Here is a 21,745-nt window from a genome sequence, read left to right on the forward strand (position 1 = left end):
GAATCTTGTGAGATTGTAAAACTTTTTATTTGAGAACACAAAATTTCTGTCCCTCGGGTATACTGCGCTGACTTGATTCATTGCCTGACATTTTGTCATTGTTTCACTCTTTAGCAAAAATGCATTCTACGTATGGATGAAAGAGGACATTCCTGCTGCATTTCCTCTGGCTGTGAATCTGTAATTATTGTTCTTGAGTTTATTTATGAGCTACTAAGGCCTTTACTAGAGGTGATTTGCTTGTGACGTCAGGAAGAGCTGTTCCTGTTTTGAGTTTGACTGTTTTTCCTTTACCAGAAGGAAGTCCCAAGGAGTTTAGTTTGCTCGAGTTGGCGTCAAGTACACAGCATGGTAAATCTCCACCGGGTTCAGTGAAGCAGTTGCAGGATGATGGGGGAGAGGTGCACCCTAACTGTTCCTGCATTTCTATGCATCAAATCACTTAGCTCCAAGAATAGAAAGGAGCAGGTTCATTGAGGCTGTTGATCAGGTTCATGGAGTCATGTCATCCATACTCTTCTGTACTGTTTCATTTTTTGAGATCTGGAGCAGCAGAGGCTTTCTTTAAATAAAAAGAGAACCTCATATCTTCTGTATCGTTTGCAGCTGCTGTTGTCTTTGTCACACCTATTTTGTGGAGGTGCAGAATTAGTTGTCTGAGGAGACAGTAGACAACATGTAAAACATCAGGACGGAGATCCATGGACCTTCACCTGCATGTTACTATGTTGAAAAACTACTTTCGTTCCAATCGTCCCATTCTTTTTTGGAGAACTTCACTCATCCATTAAGTTGGCCATGTATGATAGGGATGGAGGAGGATGAGGAGAGGAAAAACATTAAATAGAAAGTCAAATTGCAGTTAAAAAGTAATTACATGGCATCAGATCTTTTGGGAGAACTGGACATGTGTTACGACCATATTAAAAGTTAAGCTCATACATAATTCCTTATAAGACTGAGAATATTATTGGGTTTCAAAATTGCACCTGACTGCAAGGATTTTCGGCCTAAATTCCTATTATTTCTGTGTGGAATATGTTTCAAATATGTGAAATTTACTGCTGGTGACAAGTATTTGATCATAGCGTTATTTTAAACTTAGATGCATCAGCTTTCAAAATTTAAGATTCTTGACAGGTATTTAAATATTTAAAACACCCTCCATAAGATTACTAAATCCAGCAGTTCAACTATATAAACAATGCTAGGAATAATGAACCAGAAAACACCCAAAATTGCATACCCTCTCCATAAATATTTCTTTCTTATTTTAACATTCACCATGGTGAAACACAAGGAAAGTAACTCCTGAATGTTTGTTTTAACTGACTAGCTTGCTGCTGAAACAAGCTTTCAGGGAAATCCATGGAGTCCCACAAGGTGGCAGGAGCTAACTGTTCTATACTAGAGCCGTGGCCTTAAGGAAAGTAAAGGTAATAAACTGATTTTGCTAGTTGCATGCATTCGAATCATGAGCAAGTTAAATCAAGTTAAACCCCAGCTTGTGTAGGTGCTTCTTGGACTGCCAGATAATTTGGGCAAATGAACAAGATTCTGTCCTCAAGAGTCTTACTTGAAAAGAGAAAGTTCAAGCATTCTGACTTTGTCAACAAAAAGGATCTTTATTTTCACGCAGTGGTGGTAATTTGCTTGTAATGTGCATCATCACTGTGAAAGGAGAGCAGGGATGAAGCCATGCAAGAACTTGCTGGCATACGAAGTTCGCAGCTTAACAAATTGGTAGTGAGCATCTCTAACGTGCAAACTCACCTTGACATCGTGGGAATGCTGATCACAAGGTGGGACACAGCAGCCAGGGCTGAGGGACTGCCAGAGTAAAGGAATTCCCTGCTGCTTCAGTGAGGCCGTAGAGATGTTCTTCAGAAACTGTGAAGTATCAAAGCTGTTTTAAAAGTATCAGAGTTTAGGGATTATTGGAAGTAATCAAAATAGCTCATCCTAACTAGTGAGCAACTGAGTTGGCTAGTGTATAGTGCATAAGGCTGAAATGTAATCCTTACTATTCCCACTGCCCCAGTCTTTCTTTAGGCTCCTGGAGTTGTTGCACTTTTTCTTGCTTTTGTTTCCACTTACCTGCCGGTGGTCAGCGCTCTCAGCCTGAAACATCTGTGATCAGGATGTAAAGCACTGTAAAAGAACAAGGCGGTTAATCCAGTATGTCTCATTGAAGGCATGATTCAAGACCTGTGGTTATATGCTCGTGCTTGCTTACTCTTGCACTTTGAGTTCTAAGTGTCTCGTTTTTTAAAATCTCTCAGGCTTGTCTTAAAAGAAACCTGTGGACTTCAGGGTTTTAGTTGGCATAAGTAATACTGAACAAAACAGTAGTAAGATGAAGTGATTGGCCCTGCTTCAGTGGACCACCAAGTGCTGGTTTTGAGACTTGTGCATCTCTTGATTCGTGTTAAGAGATTTTACGTAAATCAGTAACCGGTAAATGTCTATTTTTTGAAAGAGAGGACAGATCTGTATATTAGCCAGGTATCTTTGGGAATTTGGACAACCCTGTTTATGTGGACAGACAATTCAGTAGGACTAAGTTGAAATTAAAAGTAAGTAGCTTTCTTAACCAATAGACAGATACTAGGAATAAAAATAATTCAACTCTTATGCAAAGTTGCCGTTTCTCCCATCCCACTTAGCGTCAGTTGCTTGTTAAAATGCTGTAGGAAATGAATTTAAGCATTTGTGATGGGGATATCTGGAATAGCCATATGAGGTGAATCAAGTGAAAATTCTTCCATGCCTGTATATGAAATAATGTTGTTTCTCTTTCTAGCCATGGTGGAAGCAACTTAAGACCATTTGAAATGAGTTCCTTAGTGACTTACGTTGCACTAGCATGCATTGTCCAGTAAAATCCCTACACCTTGTTTTGCTGACAGGAATGACAGGACAGGATGTAGAGATGAACGTTTTCAGCAGCTGCCATAAAGGAGGAGGGTGTACCATTGTCTTGCCAAAACATAGGAGCATCAGAAGCATTACTTTTTATACCTCTGTTTGCAGAAATGCATGAAATTTAGGAAAATCTCTGTTGTTAGGACAGACCTGACTGGTTTTAGTGGATGCTGTCAGATGATATGTGTAATTTCCAAGTTAAAATTTTGTGATTTTTTCTTTTCCCCCAATGGTTACACCTTTCACTTGCCTCTAATTTGAAAAATAATTTTAATTCTTACATAAACATCCTAAAATAATGATTAGGAAAGTAAATAATAAAGCAAGGATTCAGCATTTGGTGAGCACACTGCTGAAATCTGTTATATGCAGTTGAAAAGGTGCATGATTTACTCAGTTATGTACCAATAGGATTGGACTGAGTATCAGTTAGAATTTAAATTAAATGACTGTCAGCTGTGAATTATTAAGCAGTTGGTGCTTACTGAAGGAAACGTAGCTATATCTGTCATTACTTCTGTTTGAAATTTTCAGTCACGTGAGATGGATGCCTCATTCCCATTGCAACTTAGTGAGGAGCAACAGGTCACTTACATTGACTTGAAATACTGAACCCCCTTGTATATGTACATATGATGAAAGAAATCTGTTTTAAACTTGAAGGTAGGAGATCATGTATTACCAAGCTGTCTGTGTTCACCAGTGTTCTTTAAATGTAGTCCCTGTATGATACAAACACCCTGATGTGGCTTGCAGAGAGTTTGCTACTGCTGCGCAGTCAGAATGATATAGTAAGGTGAAGTTTGTTTCTTAAGTTTCTTTATTCACAAAAGGTCAGTGATCGTGATAATACCGGGGGTAGAAAGAGTAATGCAAGCAATTTGCTTTAATTTGACCACAGAGTCAATAGAGAAAAAGGCCCCAGAGTTGTACAGTGACATATGTCTTACTGGGCAGAGTGGGAGCTTTCCAAAGAACAGTGGGCACTGTGTTGTGTTTCTCAGCAGTGATAAATGAATGATCATGAGAGATTTCTGCTTTGTGGTGTACTTAAAATTATTGCTGTGAACTGGGAGGCCTAGTAAAGATGACTGAATAATTTGGCAGTTGCCATGTGACTCCAAATTAATCACAATATCACTAGGAGAAATAGGGGTGGGAGGTAGAGAGGACTACACAGGACATGTGCCTCTCCAGTATAAATATCTTCTTCCAGGAAACCCAGGGTCTTCCCTCCATATCTGCCAAACCCTGTCTTTAATGTCTCAACTATTCTGTTGATGTTAGTTAATTCAGGAACAATTGGAGTCATCCCATCCACCAGATCCCCTACTGAGGTGCTGAGTGCTTTCTTTTCTCCATGACCTCCTTGAAAAGGCAGGGCATCACTGGCCTCTGGTAAATGCCCAAGACAGCTAAGGAGTTCAGCCAGACCAACAGGCAAATATACTGCCTGTTTACTAACACACCAAAGAGTTTTCTGCATCCTCCTTAAGTATGGATTGCAGTTGGATTTGATGGATTTTTTTGTATCTAGAGAGCTGGCTGTGCAGTATGCAGAGTCTTTAAAGAAAACCAAAACAAAAACCACACAACAACAAAAAAACTGTAAAAGATTCTTTATTACCAACTTTTTGGAAGCACCTGGTTAAAATGTAGCATTTTAAAATCCATCCTATGAATGAAATTTGGCATAATCTCAACCTTTGCGGGTATGTCTACATTGTAGACCACTCTGTTTTGTAGTTACCTGAATGTGCTTTCAATAATGTAGAACAAGTATCAGAAGTGGTTTGGCAGTGGTGGGATGGAGCTCTGTGCATGCTAATTTAACTTGCATGAGTAAGGGTAAATTAGCTCATGCAGAGCTGGGCTGAGATGCTGTAGTTAGAGTTGCTTGTACTTGGTTAGTTGGTTTAAATCAGGTTTCTGAGTCTAGGAGCATACAGCTGCTGAAAGCATCTGGAGTCTTTGGGGCCATATGCAGTGAGGGCACGTCTTGGACATTCCTTCAAGACGCAAAATCTGGTTAGGCTGCAGTAACAACTTCCTATGCTAGCAAGTTGCAAATCCTGTTTATGCATGTTTTGTTTTTTTTTATAGCACTGGATGTTGAAAACGGTACTTGCTCTTGGGAAATTATTATTCCATTAACTTGCTATTTATTGTGTTATTAAGTTTTATTGTTGTTGAAAGTGAAAACTAGTTGGGAATAAGATCTGCTTATTAGAGGGCTTGTTGCTGGGTTTTATAGGAGTGGGGGAGGCAGGGGAGGATAAGCATATTGCCTTTGGTGCCTAGGGTGGAATTTTTGCCCTGGACTTTTGTCTTTCCTTAAAGAAGCTGTAGTTGAAAACTAGAGTCCTTGGGAATGTATGTGAAATACAGAAGTAAGTCAACACTCAAATGCAGGTAACTTGGTTTATCTAAACTATGTAGTGTGTACCAGTTGATTTAGTATCTATTTAGTACCCATTGCTTTAGAATACCAGCTTGATCTATTTGTGACTTCAAGGAAGTCATGTATGTCCAAATTAAAAGAAACTGTAAATGTAATAACTGACTAGATAGTGCTCCAATTATTGGGCCAAGCCTTGTGCTCTTATACCAGCATAATCCTTCAAGGCTGTGTTTAACATTCTGCCCCATCCTTCCTCCATGCTCTTATAGAAACAGTAAAAATGAAGAAAAAAAAAAAAAATGAATACAGCATTTATTGTGCTGAAGACTTAAGTAAGTGTCCCTTGACAGGGCATTATTATGTCTGTGTGGTTCATATACTGCATTGGTCTACAAGTGATGCAGTTAAGGTCACAACCCACATCTACACCCAAATCAGAAGATCAGAGTATAATAATGGAATCACTTTGACCAAAACGTGAATGTTGGAGAAGATGTTGAACTTCTCCAGGTTGCTTGTAACAGGAGCCTCTTTCTCCTAGAGGAGTGCACTTGGCCTTCCTCAGGCCTTTCCAGCAGTTCCAGCTAGCGGTTGCTCTCACTCTCCTTCCTTTTCCCGGGCCACATCAGACAGGGTCCCAGAGAGCAGAAGCGGTGTTGGCTAGGTGAGGGACACAGGGATGCAACCGATGATTTCTCTAAAGTTTAACAGCAGCAGCTGGAAGTTTTACTGTCTCCCATGGGCCGTCATACGTTTCTGTGGCAGTTTAAAATGCATTGATAGCAAAAGTAGCAGTGGGTCAGCCCTGCAGCCACTGCGTTTTGCAGTGTGAGGTTTTTCATGTAAATAGCTGTTATTGTTAACCCGTGTTTAATTTGAATGCAGGACAGATGCAGGAATAGGAGAATTTGTGTTACTGGCAAGCTAGCATTGTGCCCTAACAACTAGAGTGTTTGTTGCTCTTCTGCATAGTCCAAGGACATAGTTTAGATCTGTAAAGCATTGCGTCCTTTGGTATTGAGTGGCCTAGCATAAATCTTTTCTTCCTGTAAATTAAAACTGAAAAGCCAAAAACCTGCTTGCATATTACAGAAGGGCCAATATATTAATGCTGTTACAGTGTTTATGTTTATACAGGCAGGTAGCTAACATGTAGATTGGCATCTGTGTTCCTTGCATTCATGCTGGAGTGGCAGGAAGAACCCACCTTCTTCTATGCTGTCCCATAGATGTGTTTTAGACTTGAATGCAAGAAACCTATATGGTTTTCCTTGAAGAGGTTTGCTGTATTTATATGAGCATCAACCAGTACTTTACATAGTACATTGACTTTTGGTAGCTGAACTTAGACTGTAAAAATGTTTGGTTTGGGCTTTTTTTTGGGGGGGCGGGGGGCCTGTATGTTTAAAGTAAAATGTGAATTTTGAATGTTGGTAACCTGTTTTCTGTTCTTTTATAGTAAGTGAAGTGTTGCATAATCTAAACTTTTTTTTTTGCTTTAGAGTCCCACACAAACACTGGGGAGAAAACCAGAGAAGAGAGAGAGTAATTTTTTTTCCTTTTATTGAACAAGAAAAATGACTCCTTTAGTTCTGGATAGTATGCTGACAAAACATAGAGGAACACTTAGAGAAGACCGTGTGATAGCCACTGAATCATACATACAGCTTTGGTGTCAGGTCTTTGGGTAAGAGTGGACATCATCATGAGAGGTGTGACAGCTAATGCTTTGCTGTGGTGTATGAAACCCTAAGCAACACTTATTACTGGAGATGAAATGATACTTTTTTTTTTAAATGAGTTTGCAATTAGTCAAGGCTAATTAATGGTTTTGCAGAAGCACCTTGAGTTCAGTTTGTTTGTGATCGTTCAGAGGAAGTAGCTGTTGCTAAAACAGGAGGACAGCTAAAAATTGGGTGAGATCTCATAAATCCACAGGGATGGTTCAAAATTTTATTTCATTTGCTGGATTTGCATGTTGGGTACTGTATTAGCACAGTGTTTTCTTGCTGGCGTAACCCTCCCTCTCGTGTTTCCAGGGAGGAGTCCTCTGTCCTTGCTTACAGCTGCGATGGCCTTGGCTGGGGCCAGCCGTCCTCCGAGCAGCTCTGCTTCCCAGGGCTGGCCACATGGGCCCAGCTGTTGCCAAAGCCATGGTGTGCGCTGGTGTACCCGTGCGGCAGGGTGGGCATCCCAGGGCAGGGTGGGGTGCCTGGGCCCCCTCTGCCGGAGGGCAAGGGTGGGGGTGGGAGAGCAGCCGTAGGTTAAAACAATATAAGGACAGTTAAAAGTCAGGCTCGGTTTGCTCTTCAGTAAAACTGAATGAAAATTATTTCCCTGGCATTTTTGCTGCCCTGTTCACTTTTCCAGAAAGCATGTTCATGGAAGAAAATATAACCTGGATATGTGAAGAACAGGATGGCAGCCCACCTGCAGGGACCTGACCTCTCCTCCATGCTTGCTTCCTCTCTCGCTTGGTGCTGCTATAGAGACTAATCTCATCTCCTGCCGTGCCGTGGCTGGCATGGCTGCCAGCTGTCCACAGATGTGGACAAAGCACACTTCTTAAAGTCACTTGCCTGTTTTCTAAATCTTGTCCACTTTGTTCACCAACTTGTTTCAGTGCCTATAGAAGTCTGTCAGATTTTTGGCCTTTAAATCTGAAAGAAATGGATCATAGATTACAGCCCAAAATGAAGCTAAACTTCAGGATTTTGGCAAATATAATACAAGTGGGACCAAGCGCCGTAAATACGAGCTCTAGTTCTGGTGCTAAAGTTTTACATTGTACATGATCACAATCTCGATAATTAATATTCAAGTAAGTGCCAAACTTGGGCTTTCTTCAGTTTGCAGTATTAGCTTGCATATGAGAAAGTCACAAGTGTATCCTGAATGCAGAACTCAGGCTGCCATAGTGGTTTTCCAGCATCTCATTAAAATAAATTAAATTTGAAAGGTTTATTTTAATGTGTGTCAGGATTTGAAATCAGTGAAGTACTTGGTGAATGAGATGTGAAGCTGAAGGAAGCTTTTTTTCTGAAGAAAAGATGGCAATATTTGGCCCAAACACAAAGGATTCTGTAAAAACAATTACACATACTCTAAAGGAAATAATTCAAATAAATAGTTGTGTGTAGTAGCTGTTTCTAATTGGGCTTGATGTTTTAACACAGTTAGTTTTCCATTTAGGAGTGAGGATAGGAACCATAAAACGATGCAAATTAGCAGAGTGAAATAGCTTTCTTTGTAACTGTTCTTTGAACCTTTGCATCTCTTTTAAGAATATGCTTACAGAATATTGCAGCAGTACATCTAGGAAGAAAACCGGGTTGTTTTTTAAAAAAAAAAAACAAATCAGAAGTATATGTCTTTCTAATCAATTGTTTCTGATAGGATAACTAGAAAACAGGGAAGATTATACTAATTAAGTTTTCTTTTTAAAAGTCTGTTTTGCATTTTAATCTCATGGGGTACAGCTCTTATTATTCTTAAAGCAAAAGCTAGACAAAACTCTCCTAATTTTAAGAAGTTTTTGTATTGGAAATGTGGTGGGGTTTTTGTGCTACAGGTAATGTGCAGTCTTACGTTGTGAGAAGTAAACTGCATCTCTGAACTTGCCAGTATCTTGTTGGGGTAGTGAAGTTAAAAAGGGGGCAACAGTGTTCGGATTTTATTCTGACACATTGTATGTAGTGTCTCGGCGCCTTCCACCTATAGCAGAGAAGAACTGGGATTTAACTTCTCAGGATAACAGTGTGGGGGAGGGATAAGAAGGGACTGCATTCTGCTCGTGGTAGGATTTTTGGCTTGGGTATTTTGCACATTACTTATGTATGACATTTGTACCTGAAGTCGTTCTGACACTTGTGATGTGTGCGTGTACGTAGTAGGTAACGGGGCTGTGGCTTTCTGGTGATAGAAATCTGCTGATGCATGTATGCTGTTAATGTACTACATAGCTCAGAACGCTCTTGTGTGTACATGTGCATGTATGAAAATATTTGATGCAACTTCTAAGAAGTGCTGAGATCTGGGAATCATTAAAATGGCGAGTCTGCTATTTCTGAATACAGACTGTTGATGTTTTCTGGAATGTTTTATGAATTAATTTATCTGTTTAGTGTTGTTAACTGTGTGGTATTGCAGAGTTATATAAGCGTTGGATTGGGAGATTGTATCCATTTTGAGCTGAGTAGTGACTTTGTTTAGATTTAGTGATTAATATTGTATTACTTCATGGGATTGGAATAAAATTTGGAGCTTCAGTGGAGATTATAGTTTATTGATATTGCTGCAAACTCTGTATGTATATGTGAGCACAATTCTTTTGTGAATTTTACAGGAGACAAGATTGCAATAGTAGACTGATACTGCAAATTCGATTGATTGGGGGAATTATTTAGGTGTCTTCACTGACAGTCACTTCCAGGTTAAGTTTTGGAGTGTGTGTTTGTTTTCTTGGTTGCTTGCTGTTACATTTCCTTTGTGGTTGGCAGGAGAAGGCTTTCAATCATGCAAGATGCATCAGTGTTACTTTTTCCCTTTGTATCTTCTTTCACCAGGTCTTCCCCATCTTGGTCGCTTTCTAAGTAATTTTAATACTCATAAAGTACCAGAGTAAGAAGCCAGGAGAAGTCATCCTGTCATGTCAATTCAGGAGAAGATAGATGTACTGATGGAGTGAGTAAATCTGTGATCAAACTATCTGTGTGTTGGCTTGTTTTAAATAAATATAGAGGCAATTTGGTGTCTAATCTCCATCTGCCTTTAATGTAGGGGATGAGAGATCAGAAATTGTCACATATAAATGAATTTTGACAATTGTAATTCAAGCAATAAAAAAATTCCAAGTTAACGTTAAGACAGTACAGAATAACTGTTTGATTGGAAGTGCCTGGACTTCTAAGCATACGTGATTGAGTTTAAAGCACAGGAGTGTGTACACTTGTAGGTGCTTGCTATTTCCTACTTCATGCCCTCTTTCAGAGGTAGGTTTTTGTCTTACCTAGTAGTCAAAGGATGGTTATACATTAGGTGATCCCTTTTCATGACCACTTACATGCTTTCAAAAAAATTTATATTCTCCCTGTGAGAAAAAAGCTGATACAATTTGAAGTAGTGAGTTTTCAACTTTTTTATTATTACTTTAAAGCTACTAAAAAAGTGTCCTGTAGATGATACGGATGCTTGAAAAATGAATGTACGCCTACCAACAAGGGACTAATCTTCGTAGTTACTTTTGCAGGCCCATAAGAAATAACGACTGCAGTATAAAAACTGGTGATCTAACACTGTATCTATACTGAAGTTGGAGACCTCTGGACAGGGTAATAACAGTAGCCAGCAAAGATAATGACAGAAGTCTAACTGTTTGGTAGTGTTAAGCACAAACTGTTTTCACTTTGAGAAGAATGCCTAATAATGACTTTCATATTCTTGTCCCTGAAATCCTACAAATGGTAAACTTTGATTTTAAAATGTAGTTGTTATTTTGATGACCTCAGTCAAGGAAACCTGGGAGGGGCAAAGAAGCAGAGAATAATTATTTGAAGTACAAGCATATGCTACACTAGTTTCTCAAGGAATTTTCTTGCGTAGAAAGGCAGGGTTAAAGAAACGGAGCTTTTTTTTCTGAAAACAACGTGGTACTTTAGCCGGTGTGTCTCCAACTTTTTCTTTGTATGACCTGTCATCTTAAGGATGAAGTGCTTTCAGCAGTAAAAGACCGAAGTGGGCTGTTAGAGGAGGGTCTTTAAGAATGCTGGTAAAAAATCGTTTGCAAAATAAATAATAACAAGTTACTTAAAAGTATGTATGAGAGTGTCTTAGTTTGTTACTAAGTCAAGATAGACTGAAGTTAAAGATGTGCCTTTATTAAAGGATGTGGATTGCTGAAGTTAAAGATGTGCCTTAAGTGATTTGTTAGTCAACCTCATAAACTGGATAAGGATTTTTATTTACTGAGAAATAATTCTTTTTTTAAAAAAAAAAGTGTTTCTGGTGTTTTCTAGGTTGCTGGAGTAAATTGTCTTTGGCTATCATGTCAAGAGTGCCAGAGATTGCTCTTCTGTATCTAATGAAATACTCTCACTGAAGAAGTAGAGAGGAGGAAGGAGGCTAGTACACTGTAGCAACAGCATACCTGGCTGGTATTTGTGAGAACTGAGAAGTGCCCTTTTAAAACTACATTTCAATTTGAATAGTAGGGGAAAACCAGTACTCAGTGCTGTAGAATCTCTCTTCTATAAAGCAGGTAGGAAACAGCTTCTCTGAAATACACAGAATAATCCTGGGATTGGAGGTGGGCCTGTGAGCCCATTTATCGCTTACAGCTGTGAGTGATGCTGTACAGGTGTTGGTTCTGATTTGAAGAGAAGCCCAGGCATTTATGTGACAGTAATTATATTAGAAAAGGTTCGGGAATATCTTTGGTGTTTCTCTTAAGTTGAGCTCTTGTATTTTAACCTTGCCTCCTGCTTGTCCATACACCACCGCCAGCACAATATCCCACGCAGGTTTTGTGGATTCTTGGTTTTAATACTCACCAAATCTGTTCAGCTGAGCGTATAAATTACATTCCCAGTTCCAATATAGCTCTGTCTTTAAACTATATGTTTTCGTAATAGGGAAGCAGCTGTGTGTCACTTCAGTGCTAATGGCTTTCCTGAAAAGAACAAGTAAGTTCTCCTGAGAGTAAAACTAGGGTGACTCAGTATATGAATGAAAAGGGATAAATCTGCAAAACTACACGGACACTAGTGCACAAATGCCATTGTGATTAAGGTGGATAGGATCTGGCATGCTGCTGCTCGTGCACTAGCTGGCCTAGCCTGCATGCTGAGGTTTAGGCTGCCTTTTGTCTCCCTGTGGCTCTGCTGATGTTGCCGCAACACCTGAAGATGCTGCTGCGATGAGACTTCGCATCCACTCTGTCGGAGCTGATTACTCCGTCAGAGTAGCTGTAGATAGGGGTGTATATCTGCATCAGTGACCTTGAACTTACAGCCTGAGGAGTTAAAGTAACTGCAGTCAGCAAAGGTAGGCTGTGAACTGGAAGGCTGAAAGCAAGGGCACGGGTCCTCTCTGTCCACTCTTGGAAGCGATGGTCATCAGGCTCTGCAGAAAGTTAGGGAGAGAGGTGTGATTATGTCTCCAGCTCAGTCTGGATTTGACTGCAGACTAAGTGTAGGGCATACTTTGAAACAGTGTCAAAAAGTGAAAAAGGCACAGTGAATTTCAAAGGAGTCATTAAATGCTTTGTTAAAAGCTGCTGGGTTTCGTCATCTTCTGGAATGGGGTCTTCCAAAAGTGAGTTAAAGACATGCTTACGGGTTCCTATATTGAACAGACAAGAGAAAATGTATGAAAGAAGTGGTAGAAGATAAAATTGGTTGGCCACCTTGCTTCTCTTTTCCCTTCTCCTGTCAGTACTAGTGTAGAGGGCATCGGACAGGATTTCCAAAAGTGTAAGAACTTGGCTTAAACTGATTTACAATTTTTGTTTTGGTCCTGTGTCCCCTCTGTACGCACAGGGATTGTCTGCTTTTGGCTGAGAGGTATAGATCAGATCCGGGCTCTGAGTGTTAGGAAGATCCATTGACATGCTGTTTTCTGTTATGGGTTTTAATTCTTTTGAAACAACGCTGATGGCTCCCATGGCAGTCAGTCCGCCTTGCCTTGTGTCTTTTTCACTTTACCTCAACACTTTGTTTTCCAAGCTCAGGTTTATTTAGTATATTCTGTATTGCTCTGCTTTATGTGGGTTTTTGTAATGCCATCCTAATGATACGAACAAATGTCGCCCCTGAGGAGTGTAGGGACAGCACAGCAAGCGGCAGATGCAGCCTGACTCTTGCAGAGGCCAGGAGGGCAGGCGGGGGAGTCCTGTGCTGTGGGAGCATCATCGGCCCTCCTGGGGCCTGCTGTCCCCTGGGAAGGGGGGCATTGTTGGGGCTAGCCTGTGCCTTTGAGAGACGGTTCGTACCGGGTGGGAGGTGCTGTTATCAAGTTAAAGCCCAGCTTGGTGTTGGTTTCAATTTTAGCCTGAAAAGCCTTGTGGTTCTTGAAGCTGTCTTCCTAAAGAATCCCTCCCCGGTTTTGTTTTTGTTTTTAAATAACTTCAGCAAAAGAAGTTAGATATGTACAAAACATGGCAGTTCTATCTTTCAGAAGATACCACCATCTGTTGTTTTTAATGCGCAATAAGAGTTTCCTCCAGTTGCACGAGCAGGAGCGTTAAATCCGTCCTGCAGGACGTGCCTTTTCAAACCGGCTCACGCGTGAAAGCGGGCTCGGCAGCGCAGCGCCTGCGGCCAGCCCTCGCCCGGGCCGGGGTGAGCGGAGAAGCGTCCGAGGGCACTCTGGGGCCGGGGGCCGGTGGTGCCAGCGGGGAAGGCGGTGTGGGTGGGCAGCCGCTTGCGCAGGCAGGGCTGGCTACCTGTGCGGTGAGTGCCGCTGCGCGGGGCGCGTGCTGCCGCCACTGACGTCGGCCCGCGTGGTGGTGGGGGGGGGGGGTGGTGGCATCGTGTGTGTGGGGAGGGGGGTGTTGTTGGCGTCTGCTAGCCGTAACGCTGGTATTTCAGTAATGCGGTGGTATTTGGCCATACTGCCAAAACCAAGCTATAAGCAGCGAGTCTTTGCTCCACTTTTCCTCGCTCCGTGCCTCCGCTCCGCCCCGTCCGTGCTCCCCGCACTGCTGAGATCAGCTTCCTGCTTTTCATTTTCCTCAAAACGCTGTTACTCCTCCCCTGAAAGAGTTATTTTCATCGGTCTGGAGTTAATTTTTATGGGTGGCTGCAGGCTCTTTTTCTGACAGGGTAACATGCCAAGCTGGAAAAGCGGTATCATGGTGATTTTGTTCTGTTGCAGCGAACCAGAGCTGTAGGCAGAATGGTAGACTGCTGCACCGAAAACATTTCTGTGCCAGCTCTGTGACCGTGGAAGACGAAGGAGGTGAGTGCTGGTTTTACGTCGCGTAGGTCCAAGGAGTTGTTGGAGGTGGAACGAAGAGTCGCAACCTACCCCAGCTCAATAACGAGAAATGAGCAATTATGTTGTTATGCCCTCTGATGAGATGCTTTTGCTCCTGCTAATACTGTAATGGAGTATACTCAGGGAATGATGGATTTTGCTGTAGCAAAGAACTGTAGTTGATGAAAGTTCATAGGGTGTGAATTTTGTTTCTCTTCCATTGCAAACTGTAGATAGATATGGCACAAATATAGTCATAAAGGACGGATGGTAACGGTGATGTTCACTCCAAACAACTTATGATAGAAAAAATACTCAGCTAGGTAGTTTCAGAACTTCTAGATGGATTGAATAATGCCAGAAGGGGACTACAGTGATTTGGTAATAACTGTGGATCTAGAATAATGTGATGTATATGAGGGAATGACATTATAAAATAATGTGTGGAAGTAAAATTTTACCCAGGAAAAACAAAAAAGAAAAAAACATTCTTTTTACAGTTGCCAAGCATCCCTCAGGATGGAAGCCAGGTTGATTGAGAGAAAGCAGATTGTTTGGAAGAATATCTCAGTTGCAACAATCAGGCAACCTGTATAGAAGTGTGTCTTCTTGCATTGTTATTTTTTTTTAATTATTTTTTTTAAATTATTTTTCCTTATGGACTGAAGAATGTAAATACCACAGGTTCATTAACCAACTTTCAGCTCTTTAAGCAGGTGAGCATTGTTCCCTGTATATCTTCTAATGGAGCTCTAAAATCATTAATTGGTGACTGGTGGCAGGTTGCTACTTACTTTTGTGTTGTGGTATCCTTCTTTTGCTGCCTTCTCATTACTGCCTGTTAACAATCAGATTAATAGGATGACTTTGTTCATTCTGACTGTGGTGTCCTGAGTGATTTTGCAGAGGACTCTTCATAGAAAGCCACTCAAAAAGCATAGCTGTGGTGGGCCAGCCGGGTGTTGGATGCTGCTGTCGCAGGTATAGGGCACTGCTGCAGGTCTGAGCTGCTCCCCACGTGAAAAAGGGACAATAGGAAGAAATCAAGGATCTTGTTCAGGATCATGGGAGGTGTGAGGTGTGATGTGTCGTAGGCTCTGAGGTCTGACCAGAATTGATTGTACTCTTGATCCAGACCAGAGTGCATGCTTTGAGTAGCTCTTTTCTGTGAAGCAGAGTCAAATTTATTGGTTCTGCTATAATATGAAACAAATCTAGTCTTTGATTAGTTGTGGGAGTAGAGGATACTTCTCTTACAGTGAAGTTCCTCAGTAGCTGTGCTGAAAGCAGTTCTGGGGAAGCGTTGATTTCAAAGTTTCGTGCATTTTTATGTTAAATTAGAAACTGGGGTTTGATTTGTGGTAACATCTTTGGGCATGGCTGACTTTCCTTTTTTCCTTGGTGGAAATTAGCACCGCTTCTTTCAGTTGCGGGGCAAGTAGGAGCATATTTCCTTAAGAGTGTGTTGTATTACTGGGCCACACTTAGCACTTGTAATTGAACAGCTTTGTAGACAAATGTGTAAGTTAAAAAACAAACAAACAAAAACAAACAAAAAAAACCCTCAACACTTTTATTGCCCAGTCTGTGGCCTGTCTGTGATAGTGGTGGAAGAGCATTGTATAGGAAGTAATAATAAAACTTCAGTCATGTATGGCCCTGCCTCTTTTGTATTTGGGTATACTACACTGTGTGGTTTTGCCTCCATGCAATCTGTAAATTCATTGCTGCTAAATCTACTTCTTGCTATAGACTTGTGCTCAAGAAGTTAACCCTGTGTTATGTCATTCCTCTGAGGGATAAAACCATGGTTAAAGACTATGTGCTGTTTATATCAGTATGTTAGAAAGATGATGCATGCCTGTTTGCCTCAGTGTGTTGATTCTAAACATAAATGCTAATGTTTCCACAAGAAACGTGTGAGAACTGTACTTGTCCTGTAGGTGCAAATGTATTTCCCATGTGGGCCCAAGTACCCAACTTATTTGACAAAGTTATTACATTTTTACTCGCATTCTGCCACTAGAGAAACTCTGCAGCACTGAACACAGGCATGATGTTAAGCATCAAGCCCAACAGCTGCTGGGCTTCTGTACCTGTTTTGTACTTTTATTTTCAAAGCTTTCATTCTGATTGATAGGAGGCTGTTGTAAAAAATCCAACCTGTATCAGTAGAGTCAAGGGTTCGTATCAATGGCTCTAAAGTTTGTGCTTATAACTTATTTGCCAGCCTTGCTGACAGCTAGGCTCAGAGCATTTGCTACTTCTCTGTTGTATTTTGGCAACCCAATCTTCTGTTAACTTGTGGAAATTTGTTAATTTGTTTTGGAGTGCACTGAAGGGGGGTGGAAAGCTCTGTCTGCAAGTTGGATCCTTCCTTGTTGGAGAGACCACAGAGATATTAATAAGTGCTCATGTAGGCATGAAGGGAAGAGTGAAGGGTATGGCTACTACAGTCTTTTTTTGCCTTCAGTTCACTACATGTGTAATGCTGACCGCATCTTCAACATAGATAGAAGGTACAAGGCATTATTTGAACTACAGCTCCCTGACAGAGAAGTGAATAAATCTTATTTCACAGAGGTAATAGTGAAGCATCATGTTTAAATGGCAGCACTGTTACTGAAAGAAACAGTCCAAGCCTCAGACACTTGCACCTTACCCCATGCGGCTGTGCAAGTGTGCAGTTGTGTAATGAACTGAACTGGAGGACTGATCATATCTAAAATCAGTGCTTTTATTAGCTTAACTTTTTCTGTCCACTAAAGATAGAACTGGCGACCACTGGGTGGATCATATATTGTGTCATGAATCAGACCAAAGAACTGAACAGCTTTGTTGCCCCAAAAAAGAGGTCCAGGAGTATGGGGAATAGAAGCAGGATAGGGGACAGGACTGCTTTTGGCTTCAGAGCTGGCTTATGCTATCTTACTGCTCGTCAACCTAGGGTCTCTTAAGGGCAGGCTAAGTAAAATGCAAGAGAAGGAGGATGTATCTCCAGAAATAGATCAGTATTGTCAATACTTGTTCTACTGGGGACATACATGTATCTTTTAAATGTGATTTTTGCAGTCTAGATAGTTTCCAGTCTGGATAGCATCAGTTAGTTGCTGATGCTGAAGATAACGTCTTAATTGTGATGTTGCTTTTATCTTTCTGCTGTGATCCTTTCTGAAGTAGGTGCTGCCTTGCATAGCTTTCCTTCATGTCACGCAGCATAGCATGCTACGCGTCAGGCTCTTCTTAAAAGTTGCATGGGACTTTCAGTGAGTGTGTTCGGTAAGTGATTTTAGCAAAGTAGCTCTGTCTGGATGCAGAATACCAGTTTACTACAGATTCAAGGTGCTTGTTGAAATCCGGAGTTGGTGCTGCAAGTTGTTCATACGATCGCGTACTCTGAGATTATGACTAGTGGCAGAATATCTCTAAAAGAGAAGGTAGCTTCCCCTCCAACAGCCTGTAAGAACAGTACATATTTGTGGCCGGTACGATAATATTTTTTGTTTGTTTTTTAAATAGCAGGGTGATTGTTGTTGCTTGTGTGATTTGTGGAGTTCAGGAAGCTTTTGTTAGTGGTTTTCAAGCTTTTGTTATGTGTGTTAGGTGCTGGCAAAAAGCAGCAATAAATATTTCTATGTGAATTCCCTTGGGCTGTGTTTTGGCTAGGGTAGTTGAATGTTACATCCCAAGATAAAGATCCGGTTCTGAGATTTGCTGGTGTAGACCCGTGCATTTGTTCAGGGCCTTGTTACTCTTGGTGAGACTCTGCAAGGGCAAAAATCTGTATTAGTGGATTTTGACAAGGGATTAAAGGATGGATGTTTGCTTTGCTTGGAAGTTGTTCAGATAGTAGAATTAAAAGCTGAAAATATAATCTGTACTCCTTCCCTTGCCCTAACAAAGTAAACTGAAAACCCATAGCAAAATGTGGCACATTTGCTCAAAAATCTGAAAAGTCATACTTTAGAGTATAGAATCATAGAATAGTTCTGGTTGGAAGGGACCTTAAAGACCATCTAGTTCCAATCCTCCTGCCATGGGCAGGGACACCTTCCACTAGGCCAGGTTGCTCAAAGCCCCGTCTCACCTGGCCTTGCACACTTCCAAAGACAGGGCATCCACAGCTTCCCTAGGCAAACTGTTCAAGTGCCTCACCACCCTCATAGTGAAGAAAGGCTAATTCAAAGGGTACCTTAAGCTGCAAAAAGATGCTGTCAAATGAAAACTGTATACAAAACAAAAATTGATTTGTGGGAGAGGAACAAGAGGAATGATAGTTTCAGGATGAGAAAGAAAACTTATTTAAATGTTCCTATCAAGCTTGCACAGCATGAAATTCAGTTGACTTTCATAAAGCCAGAAAGATTGAAAGAACTACCTAGAATCCCAAGAAAAAAAAATAATTAAAAATTGGCAGTTTGGCTTGATTATATCTTTTAGAGGGAAAAATAAGTCTCTCCTTTGTCCTGTAAGTGGAGAAGCTAGTTAATAAATCACAAGAATAATGCTTTCTTTGTTAGGCAATTTACAGCAAAATACAAGGGGCCTAACACCTTGAGAGTTGACGCAGCTGGGCCATGGCTGTGGTTCTGTAATTACACAGCTTCTGCTGGTGAGGGCACGGAGTTACTACCCCTGTTGCAGCACCTTCTAATAGTGTTGTTCCACCCTCCACATGGACATGGTGTAATGGCAGCAGCGTTCTCCACAGACTTCTGCCCAGGATGATACTGGGAGAGCCTCACTGGGAAGCACTGTCACAGCTGTGGAGGGATGGTACAGGGAGCTGGTGTGGTGTGCTGCCATGGGACATAGTCTTCCTCAATGGCCAGCTAGCCTGAGTTGAAACCTTGGCAGCGTCTAAGATTCTTCAGATGTGAAACTTAAGTATGGCAGGACATCGTTTTTTTGTAATGAGGGCTAATGCTTTACAGGGGATGTTTTTTTCAGAAGCAGTCCCTAAAGATGCCACCAGAAAAACTTGTCCGTTTCAACTAAAGATGAGCAGGATCCACTGCAGAGTAAAGTTACTCAAAATGGATTGCCCCCTTTCATCTGCTAGATCACTGCTGTAAGGTAAAGTGGTTTTCTGTGATATCAGGAGGTTAAAATATTTTCAAATTGAAGGGATATCTTTATGCAGATACTTAAGCAAAAAGTTTTTCCAAACTAATTCAAAAGTGAAACCATCTGTAAAAGAAGTGAAAATAATTTAATTCAGTTTTCCCGTTCCCAGCTGGCTACAAGAATGTATGTTTTTTAAGTTTAAAATTATAGTAACATGGCTATAGGTGTTGCATACTTGGCTAAATAACTTTCTTTTTGTGTCTGATGGTGCCCGTTGAAGCTTGTTGGTGTATGGAGTAACTCAGAAACAGCAATTGGGTGTGTAAACACCTGAAAGTTTCTTGGGTAAAACTGCAAGAAAATTCCATTTGGGCCTATGTACATTGACAGAACCTCAGTCAGCAGTAATACCTCCCATGTTGGTGAAACTCACTCAAGAAGCAGGTTCTCGTTAGTTAGGGCTAATAAAAGAATTACCAGATTTAAGCTATTTCCTCCCCCTTTCAAGGCTGCAAGAAGGCAGCCAGCTAGCCAGGCTCCGTCTGAAAAGGACGATGACATATTCTAACACAGCTGAGGCCTTCCCATCTAGGTTGTTGTTCATGGTTTATTCAAAATGATCACAGGAATAAGACTGTGGTAGAGGCTTTCTGAATTAAATGCTGGTCTTTCACTGAATGTCTGACTCTGAGTCTCTGACAGGTTCCGCTAAGCTCTGTGAATTCTGAATCTCTGCATGGAGGTGTTTGCTGCAGGTATGGACATCTGCTCTCTGGCGGACCTCTAGTGAGACAAGGAATCCAAATTACTGCATTGGTGAAGCAGTGGTTAGGCAGAGGAAAAAGAGGTACTTTCCAGCTGAGCTTTCAGAATAAGTGAATGTATTTTAAATATTATCAGCAATTTACATTGTTGCTTCTGATTAAATCTCCTGCAGTATGGGCTGACAAATGTACATAAAAGCAGATAAATCCTTTGCACCTGGCAGTTCTGAGAGAGGTATTTCAGCTTGTCCTGCAGGTCAGCAAGCTAAGGAATGATAGGAGGGCAGGGCCCTTAGAGAAAAACATCTCAATTTGACTGATATTGTTTAGCTGATTTCTGCTGAGTAATTAAGGTGCAAAGAGAGGCTGTCTTGAGATGCTTAGACTTCAGTAGTAATGTGTTTAAGATGGTCAGCCTCCTTGAATTATACCTGGACATAATTCTGTAAAGTTGTGCCATCTCTGGAAGATGCCTATAAGATGCTCCCTTTGTGAAACGTCTTGGGGAGGGGGAGACAGCTACCTGGCTAACCAAAGTTCCCAGGTAGTCTGCAGTAAGATCTTTAGGAAAGACAAGTTATGGCTGTCTTCTGGGGTCATAAAAGCCTCATCAATATCATAAACATTTTATCAAAAGAAAGTCTGTCAGCCCAGGTATTTGCAGCACTAACAAAGTATAGCCATGTTTTGGCTGATCTGCATATTAAGAAGTAGTAGAAGCTCCAGAAAAGGAGCTTTATGTTTTAATTTCAGTGCACAAAGACAGGTAGATATTTTAAGAGTAGCTGTGGTATTCTGCAATTTCTTGTCTTTTTATTCCATTCTGCCACTATTTCTGTTCTTTATGGCTACTTTGCAAACCAGCTTACTGTGTAGTGTTTGGTTTTATCTTGCATGTACCTGCAAAAAAGTGTGTTTAGATACATACACACAGACATATTTGTTTACGTGTGTATGTATGTGTGTAATACAAAAAGCGTGTACATCTTTTCTGTAACAGCGCGACAAAGTGGACTTCTGTGACTGTAACTGCTCCTCATTCACTCTTTGCTGTTCACGAAAGTGTGATGTGAGACAGGGCAATGTGACTTGGCCTAGCACAGTATAAATCAGTAGGTCTCTACTACTGTCTACTATTCATCAGTGAGATTTTTTTGGCTTGCTGTTTTAGACCAGCAGTGAACCCACTTTTTCATTGCTCTTTCTGAAGAGGATCTTACATGTGAAATACCTAAATAAAATTAAGAAATAAAATTAGAATGCATTAAATTTGTGTGAAAGTATTAAGAGTGGCCTTACCCTTCATATGATGTCGGCCAGTTAAGACTGCAGAATATCAGTATTATTTTTATTGACAATACACATCAGGCCTGTTTAAAACAGAAAAATAGATCTAGAGTGTGCTTTTTGCAAACCTCTGAGTGCTGCAGAACTGCTTTCTAACTTCCAGACACCTCTGTGAGTGGGCCCCTGAGCAGTGAGTGGCAAGAAACAGCTCTTGGTGATTTCCTGACCTAAAAGGGTAAGGTGTCCCCCACCTTGCAGAAATAAGTGTGCTTTAAAGCCAGTCTTTCTCCAGGTCCTCCATGTAAGGCAAATCTGACCAACACTTAAT

General features: G+C 41.0%; 1 protein-coding gene across 17 annotated transcripts in view; it reads left to right on the plus strand.

Annotated features, from left to right (window-relative positions):
• The window catches only part of BBX (BBX high mobility group box domain containing), a 165,714-nt gene that overhangs the window by 20,485 nt on the left and 123,484 nt on the right, over nt 1-21,745 (plus strand). For 3 of the 17 annotated variants that reach the window (XM_064467931.1, XM_064467949.1, XM_064467967.1), the window contains one exon: nt 14,198-14,281. The exons of 11 other annotated variants lie outside the window; for them this stretch is intronic. The gene's annotated coding sequence lies outside the window, so the exon portion shown is untranslated. Of the gene's footprint in view, nt 1-9,891; nt 10,010-14,197; nt 14,282-19,356; nt 19,376-21,745 lie in introns of those variants that run through there. 3 more of the 17 variants (XM_064467957.1, XM_064467939.1, XM_064467999.1) reach the window with 2 other exon arrangements.

Source organism: Phalacrocorax carbo, chromosome 1 (assembly GCF_963921805.1).
Source record: "Phalacrocorax carbo chromosome 1, bPhaCar2.1, whole genome shotgun sequence".
In the NCBI taxonomy this organism is placed as follows: Eukaryota; Metazoa; Chordata; class Aves; order Suliformes; family Phalacrocoracidae; genus Phalacrocorax; species Phalacrocorax carbo.